The 8,775-nt window shown below is 50.3% G+C and overlaps 1 non-coding gene and 2 pseudogenes across 1 annotated transcript; all 3 read left to right on the top strand.

Annotated features, from left to right (window-relative positions):
• Positions 1–1,277: 1,277 nt before the first annotated feature.
• LOC121445419 lies at positions 1,278–2,988 on the top strand (annotated as a pseudogene).
• A 5-nt stretch (positions 2,989–2,993) lies between these two features.
• LOC121445418 lies at positions 2,994–8,524 on the top strand (annotated as a pseudogene).
• On the top strand, positions 7,417–7,540 carry LOC121445420. Its single transcript, XR_005973925.1, has one exon. It is a non-coding gene; the product is annotated as a small nucleolar RNA SNORA11 (small nucleolar RNA).
• Positions 8,525–8,775: the final 251 nt, after the last annotated feature.

Below are 8,775 nucleotides of genomic sequence, written 5' to 3'. Positions count from 1 at the left end.
TTCCCCACGGCTTACCCTAGCAGATACTTAAGCACTCGTAGTTCACGGTGAGACCAGCAGGCACCAGGAAGGCCCAGTGGACAGCATGATAGTGTCAGCCCTAGGGACGTGGTCCAATGGTAATGCAGAGTCGGCCTCTAAGGTGTGGGTCCCACACCGAGCATAATTACAGATAGCATCCTGGGGTGAGACTGAGTTTCTCTGTCTGAGTCATGGATATGAAACATAAACCTAAATCTCCTGGAAGGTGAATCCTGCTCATTTGGGACAGATATTGTGATATGGGTGATCTGTCACTCCGTGGGAGGAACTAAGGGACAACCAGACACACTGCCCACTCCCATAGCCCTCTGGATTGAAAAAAGGCCAGCACGCTGTTATCTAGAGTCCCATTAACTACACAGTCTAGATGGAAGCCCCTGCCTGCCATCCCACGTGGCGTTCAGATCCAGGCATAATATCTGAGCCTACAGTTGCCAGAGTCCAAATCTCCAACCCCTGTAGCCAACCGCGTCTGAGTTCCTAGCCCCCACTTCCTTTAGATTACTCCAGGCAAACAGACTGCTTGTCGCTTACCCAGATCTTGGACTTAAGCTCCCTCTCCAGGCCTCTTAATCCAAGCCCCCATTAGTGTTTCAGTCCCAGCCTCAGCTCAGACCCAGTCAGCTGAGTTTGCCCTTCCCCCGTCGCTCCACCAGCTCCATGTATCTCCTCTTGACTTTGGCTCCTCGAGACCGGGTTTTCAGGGCTGTCCTCTGCGCCTGTTGTCTGAGCACTGATCCACTGTGTGTTGAGCGTGACTCTGCGTGTCTGTGCACGTGCCTCTGCATGTGTGTGTGTGTGTGTGTCTGCATTTCATCTGGGTATCTGTATCCCTGTGTGTTTTCTTCCAGCCCCTGCGTCTCAGTTTCGAGCCCCACCCCCACCCTCTTTCTGTGCAATCCATGTAGGATTTTTGTGATTGCTTTCTCCAGTTCAAATACTAATCAAATCTAGACATCCAGACACCCCCTCTAAAGTTCCTTTTCATCATATCTCCTCTGTGATTACCTTAGCCAAGTCTTTGTCACCGATGGACCAGCCCCTCACACACAGCCTCCTGTCCTGTCATGCCTATGCCCTGCATAGCTACCTACCTGATGAATGCTGCCCCCTCACCTAGCCAGAGGCCCTGCTTCACCTCATCATCCCCTGCTCTCACTCTCAGACTGAGCTCTCTTCTCAGGATGGCTGGGGCATGCTTCAATTTGGAACCAGAATACTGCTAGGCTAAAGACATGGACGGAGCTCGAGACCATGCCAGGGGGAAAGTGAAGGAGACAATGGCTATGAAGAATTTGGTGCTGTTGGTGGTGTTGGCATCTCCAACAGCTTTGACGTCCATCTCCTCAGAGCCTTTGGTAGCTGGGTTCAAAGCTTTCAGATGTTTTTGGTGAGCCTCGCTCCTTGTCCACCTGCTCATTCTGGTCTTCGTCCCTGCTCTAGTGGCACAAATGCACGGGAGGCAAGAGTGGCGTGGGCTTGTACAGGTTCCCCAAAGCTTTCCTGCCCTACGGGGGGAAGGTCTTAGGGGCACCAGACAGTCACAAGCTTCCTAGAGCCCCAAACTAGGTGCTATAAAAAGACTGGGTTTTCTAGGGAGCGTGATGCTTGGCCCTCCCCTCACTTCCCATGGCTTCTGACTTGGCAGAATGAGCCCTGAGAACTGAAAAAGCCCTGTGCTGGCCCAGACACTGGTGCAGGCACTCCAGCTGGATTCTGAAACCTTGGATGGTGGCGGGGGCACCGGGGCCTATGCTGTCAGTATAGCCTCGGCCTCTAGCCCAGATGCATAGGCTGCTGCAGCTGCTGTTTGTAGGTCCTTCAATCGGATGGGTCACTAGCCATCGGGTGACTCCACAGCCGGCCCCAGGAGTTGATGCTTAGCCTTGGCAGCGGACGCCCCTGAGATAATCTTTGTCTTCTTGCAGATGTCCCAGGGGTTAGTGGATAGCGGAACAGCTGCCCCGGGGACACCAGAAACAGCTGCACAATCCCACAACACCTCTAGCCCAGGAGGTTGCTGCCAAGGGGCCAAGTAGGGCCTGTGATTTCTCTTAGCCTCCAAGGGTCAAAGAGATAGATGCTATCCAGCCTCAACAGCCTTCCTGAACCAGAATTAAATCTTTGATATCCCTCAGTCAGAAGTTATCAGTGCAATGGCCTTTCCATGGTTCATGAGGTCTACAGGGCCCAAGAGTCCATGCCGGAGAGTCCCAGTGCTGCTTCTAGATGCCCCAGACATCCCCTGCCAGGGAAGGGAGAGACCACCAAGTCTGGGGAGGCTCTGGCTCAGACAGGAAGGGTGGAGCCTCAGAATGTTGTGGCCACAGCTGCTACCAAGGCCAAAACAATCACAAGTACCCTAGAGTGTGAGGGAAGCCACTGTTGCCCAGCACAGTGCTGAGCCCTGGCTCAGGATGGGAGGCAAGGGAACCAAAAAAGTGAGACTTCCCGTCATTTGGAGTCTCTTGTCCCTCTTTTCTTTCTCTCGTCTCCTGTCCATAGCCTTCTTCCTCTGCTCTCCTTTCCCATCCCTCCCACTCCTCCCCTACTCACGCCTTTCTCTTGTGTGTCCATGTTCCTCCACTACACATTTTTAGCATGTTTCGGTGACTCCATGTAGCTCCTATTCTCTGGTCTGGTTGGAGAGCGCACCAGTCAGTGCTTGTACTTCTCTTGCGGCCAAGAGCCTGTATGGGTAAGGGATGCATGGGGCCCTCTTGAATAGAGCATCTGGAAACCCTGCATGTGGCTGTCATTCCTGACATAGTCCAAACACCTGATAAAGGACATGAGAGCAGTGAAGAAGAAAGAGATCCTGCTCTGGTTCCCTTCGCCTGTATGGTATCTCAGCCCCCACCGACATCTTGGGCTCAGTTAGCACCTAGGTCCCCAGCGGCCCCAAGTTCACAGATACATCAAGGCAAGTGTTGGGCCGGCCCCTGAGCACCATGACCCTTCTGCCAAAGAGTAAGAAGCCCAGCCCTCTGCCAAAGAGCAAGAAGCCCATCCCTCTGCCAAAGAGCAAGAAGCCCATCCCTCTGCCAAAGAGCAAGAAGCCCATCCCTCTGCCAAAAAGTAAGAAGCCCATCCCTCCTGTCTTTTTTGCTCCTTCCCCATGGGCTAGCACTCTGTGGCTACCCATGCCTTGATTTCCTCTGGTGTAACTCCTCCTACTCCAGGCAAGTAAGCTGGTGAAATACCTGGTGATTAAGGACTACAAAGAGGTACCCATCAGGCAGGCAGGTAGACAGTCTATGCCTCTATAAACATCCCTTTAACATCTCTATAAACATGTACCCCACTGTTCATGCTGCAGTGGTTTCTGTCTCTCAGCATGGTGTTCAGAATGGCTGCTTCAGCCGGAATGGCCAAAATGCTGAGTCTCTGAGGCCCTGCTCAGACCAGCTGCATTTGCTGAGCATTCTGTCATCCCATCCCTGCAAGCATGCTGAAGGATGTCATCAGAGAATATGATTAACCCTTGCCTGAGGACATTGCAAGACACACCTACACTCTGGAAAAGCAGGTAATGAGGGGAGGAACTCCAAGCTATCAGAACCTTTGGCCAGGCTGTGGCCTCATTGCTCTAGAAGCCTCCTCTAGCCCTCACTGCTTGAGCTTCTACTACACCAGCAGTGCAGCGGGAACATGTCCCCCCTAGTGTCCCCCTGCCCTCTGAGAGTCTCTGTCTCCTAAGACAGATGCTACTCGTTGTCCCTGCTTGCTCCAGTTTCTCTTAGAATCTCACCCAGGCGTGGACTCCTGACTGGGAGCTGAGGAAATGCCCAGCATAGGGCTTGACTTCACTGGTTTCTGTTCAGGTAGAACTTTGGGATCCACCTGAAGGAAATAGACAAGAACATCCATTCTTGTCTACATGAGGGATTCTTCTGCTGCTTTTGGGGGAAGTAAGGAAGGGAAAGGAAATGCTGTGGCCTGTCCCTGCCTAAAAGCTCCCAGGGAAACAGGAGTGCAGGACTAAGGGGCCCAGTAAGTCTCTCTCTCTCTCTCTCTCTCTCTCTCTCTCTCTCTCTCTCTTTCTCTCTCTCTCTCTCTCGGAACAGCACGCAACAACTGCAGGTGGGAAGGAAGCATGCTGGGCCCAGGCCTGTCTGCATTTTGGGTTTTGCAGGCATGCACCCATGCAGGTGCACACCTACACACATAGCTTGGAGGAAAAGCAGCTTGTTCTTTGGTCCAGAATTGACAGGTCAGTCCTCCTGTGGAGATGCTCGCATGTAGATCTTGAGGCAGACAGGACCAACAAACCCTGCATCTGTATTTGTACACCTTATGGCCTTCTGCAAAGTTTCTGCTCCCAGCCCTGTAACATTGGGGCATCCACCTTCAGCCTACAGAACTCATAGTATCTGGAAGACTTTTCAATGAAGCAGGAAATTTGAAAGATAGTTCTGCCTATATTGGCAGGGTGTCAGCCACTTTCTTCTGTGTCCTGCAGAATGTCTGGAAGACTCTTTCATGAAGCAGGAACCCTGAAGGACTGTTTCACCTTTAGGCAAGTTCAGCAGCCCTTTTTCTGTGGGTCCTGCCTGTCCATATTTATACAGCATAACATCAAGTATTCCAGGCCAGAGCAGTTTCTTGCCCAAATGGCTAATCAACTCCATAAGGAGCCTCTTCAATATCCATCATCCTCTTGAAGTAGATTGGTGTTGGGGACTGCGGACCACCAGATCCTGAATTTCCTGTAAACAACTTGCTTTCCTCTGCTCTGAGCCGCCTGCAGCTGCTCTGAGCACAAGACCCTGATGGCAGGGGAGTGGGTTCTGGAGGACCTGCAGCTGAAAGATCCCTAGAGCTGGGGCGTGGCCAGAGCACTATATAAACTGCCCCTGAACACAATAAAGGGGGCATTCTTGGGGAATTCAAGGATGACCCATGTGTGTCTCTCTCTCATTCCCTGTTTGTGTATGTGTGTGTGTGAGTGAGTGTGTGTGTGTGTGTGTGTGTGTGTGTGAATCTGCAGGCCCTTGCTCGACTCTCGAACTCTCTTGTAGAGCAGGTGGTATGCTACAGGCTTAGTAACGTAGTACACATAGTAGAAGCGCTACAGGACTGGAGTACACGTAGTAGCACAGACACTACAGATTGGTGCTGCCGGGAGCAGATGAGTCTCATTGTCACGAAAAGTCCTAAGTTCTTAGAACATTTTAAATGTCATATTCTGTTAGTCAAGAATACCTATCCATCTGAAACATATCTCTGTACATCTAGAATACCTAATTAACATGACTACAAGCTTGACTGTTATAGATGACTATTGACCTATATTTCTTAATTATACATTACATTTCAAAATGAGCTGCACAAGCACAATACTTTAATCAAGAGTATATGTATATATATATATATATATATATATATATATAACAAAATTGACCTTAAATTTGTATCGATAGACCAAGATCCCTACCAATACAAAGTATTCATCTCTATACAGAGATGCTCCTGTTCCCTGCCTTACCCACACTATGCATAACTCAGGGAAGAGTGGATTAGCTCGGCCCTCTTGGGGATGAGGCAATTCAATCTCAGGTTGTAGAAATATGAATTTTCTTGGATGGGAAAGAGGACCCTTTATGTGGCGGGGAAGAATTCTCCTTCTGTGGAAAGAGGCTATTGGAGAGCTGGCTACAGTGTGGGGGAAGCTGCGTCCAGACAGCGTCACTCCTCTTCCTCCTCCTCCTCGTTAGAACCAAAGACACTCTGGTTAGAACCAAGTTTCCTCTTGGTGATTTTGGGCATCATTTCATGAATGGCAACTGAGGTGGCAAAAGTGAGTCCTCAGCCTGTTGATAGGGTTCTGCCCAACTTTCTTTGCTGCTGTCCTTGGGGAGTTACTCCCCAAAATGGGACAGTTCCTGTGCCTCACTGCTCTCAGAGGAATAGGCTCCAGGACTGGAATAGTCTGAAATAGGACTCTGGTTCCCTGAGCTAGAAAGACAGCAGAGGGGTCTCACCACAACAGAAGGGTAGCTTCCTGGAACTCCCAGCCCCTTCATAGACCATTGTGCCCAGATGAGATCTCAGACAGTGCGAGTTGGGGGCAGTGGCCATCCTTTCTGTCAGGTGTCTTGGGCTGGCGTTCATGTGGCGTCTGCTGTGAGGGTGTGGTCTTCTGTTGAGGTGCTCTCCTGCAGGAAGTGCTCTACACACATCTCTCACCGCCACTCCCAGCAGGCATGCTCTTCGCTTGCCCTCAGAATCAAGTGCCCATTTCTTTGTAATCTGAAAAGTCATCGTGATGGCTTTGTAAAGCAGAAGTAAAGATTGCATGAGTTTTTTTTTTTTGGTTTTTCAAGACAGGGTTTCTCTGTAGCTTTGGAACCTGTCCTGGAACTAGCTCTTGTAGACCAGGCTGGCCTCTAACTCACAGAGATCCGCCTGCCTCTGCCTCCCGAGTGCTGGGATTAAAGGCGTGCGCCACCACCGCCCGGCTATTGCATGAGTTTGTTGCACTCATGTGGGATCCTTGGTTCTGGTCAGGTGGGGAAGACCATTCTTTGGGTCAAAGTGCAAAGTGTAGGAACTCTGGCCTCTGGTGTGGACATGCATGGTGACCCAATACATGCTGGTGTCTCAGTTAGGGTCTCTATTGTTGTGAAGAGACACCATAACCACGGCAACTCTTATAAAGGAAAACATTTTATTGGGGCTGGGTCCTAGTTCAGAGGATTAGTTCATTATCATAATGGTATGAAACATGGCAGCATGCAGGCAGACATGGTGCTGGAGAGGTAGCTGAGAGTTCTATATCTGGATCCACAGGCAGCAGGAAGAGAGTGTGAGCCACTGGGTCTCATCTGAGCTTCTGATACCTCCAAGTCCACCCCTAGTGACATCCTCCAACAAGACCATATCTACTCCAATGAAACCATACCATCTAATAATGCCACTCCCTATGAGTCTATGGGAGTCATTTTCATTCAGACCACCACAGCTGGCATGTGGGAAGAAGAAATTCAGGGGCATTCTTGGGGGGGGAAGGGAACCCCGATTGGCTGAGAACACTCTGCAGGAGCCGAGTGTGATAGACCACCAGATCACTAAGCACTTGCCCTGCAGACTCACATGCAAAATTCCCCTATCGTACATGTGAGGAGACTTGGGCTCTGAGATCTGAAGGCTCTGAGCATGTTCCGTAGTGGAAAAAAGGCAGGGCACACCCTTTCTTTGGTACTTAGAGAATGCGCAAGTGCAAACACAGGCAAGTGTGTGTACGTGCCATAGTGCACAAAGTCACACAGTCACGGGTGCTTGTGTCCACACAGAGAAGTACAGGGATTTAAGAGCTCCAGATTCTTCCTTTCTAGTCATTGTCTGTATGGCTTAGCCAGGGACCCTTGCCCCCAGGTGTCCTCGGAGCAAAGGGCTTAAAGATTGACTCTTCTGCTTACGCTTTTGACAGAAATCTGGAGCCTCTGTGGTAAGAAGCAAAAATTGTGGCTTTGCTGTGAGCAAATATCCTACCCAAATTCTGAGTTAGCCCACTGGCGTGAGGTCGCGCAGTTCTTACTCTTGGATGCTGAGGTGTTGGGAGAGGGAGAGGCAGTGTAGACCCCCTTCTGCTAACTGAGGAATATCACCAAGGTAGAAAAGGTCTGCTTGCCTAGAAGAAAGGGATTTTTTCTTCTTGCGCCAATAAACCTGGAATACCATCAGATTCCCCAACATCACCTTATTGCAGTATGAGATCCTCAGCGGTCTTTGAGCCTGCCATGAGACCAGCAAGATGGGGGCCTGAGGCTCAGTGCACAGGTACAGGAGATCTTCTGTGCCTTGTGGTCCTTGACTGAAAGCTCATACCGTGACCCTATCACAAAGGAAGCTCTTAGAGGACCATGAAGAATTTAGCCAGAAATTCATAGATGTCATCCGATGTGTTCTGGGAGCAGGGGGATTCCCAGTCCTGGCATAGAACAGTAGGGGCTTGATTCATTAGGCCTAACACAGGAGGGTGTGGCAGACAGCAGGTGCTCCCTGAATGTGGGATGTTCTGTCTTTAAATTTCTGCTTCCTACATCAGTACCAGAACCAGGATCCTTGGGAGTGGAAGGCTCATTTCTTGGAAGCAGTGGATGATGCTTTCCAGAAGATAAATGTGGATATGACTAAGCAACATGCCAGGGTCCAGATGAGGACCCAGATAAAAATTGGGGATGAAGCTTGGATTGGACCATAGAACTGGAACAACATCCAGGCAAAGCTGCTGACATGCGACGAAGACAGAGATTTTAGTGATGCTTGGGCCAGGATCCCTTTTGTATTCTGGGTCAGGTATCATCAGTGCACCCTAAATAGCAACCATGCCAATGGGAGAGCCATATGGAGAACTGGTATCAGAGGCAGCACCAAAGGTGTGGCAAGCACTAACATCCTAGTTAGCCCCAGCACCTGCTCCACCATCTTGACCAGAGACGCCACCAGAGGTGGCACCAGCTTCTCCTATATCCAGTAATATCATCAAAGGGACATGATGCTCTAAGGAAGGGCTGAGAAGCTGGTTAGGGATGTTCAGGGAGGTGAAGGGTGGCCCTGATGGTGGGGGAGTACACATGTTTATTGTTTGTGTCTCTCCCTTGTTGCTATGGAGTCAATCTATGTTCTTCTCTTTGCTCCCTGTGTTCCTGGCGGCATTGAGGACATGAAGCCATCTTCCATACCCAGCTACACTGTGTCACTCAGAGTTCCTCTTACATAGCACCCTGG

The sequence above is a fragment of the Microtus oregoni genome, unplaced genomic scaffold (genome assembly GCF_018167655.1).
Source record: "Microtus oregoni isolate MIOR12 unplaced genomic scaffold, Mior012 000186F_ref0000110, whole genome shotgun sequence".
In the NCBI taxonomy this organism is placed as follows: Eukaryota; Metazoa; Chordata; class Mammalia; order Rodentia; family Cricetidae; genus Microtus; species Microtus oregoni.
Note: the sequence above shows the minus strand (reverse complement) of the source record. Positions and strands in the feature narration are given on the sequence as shown.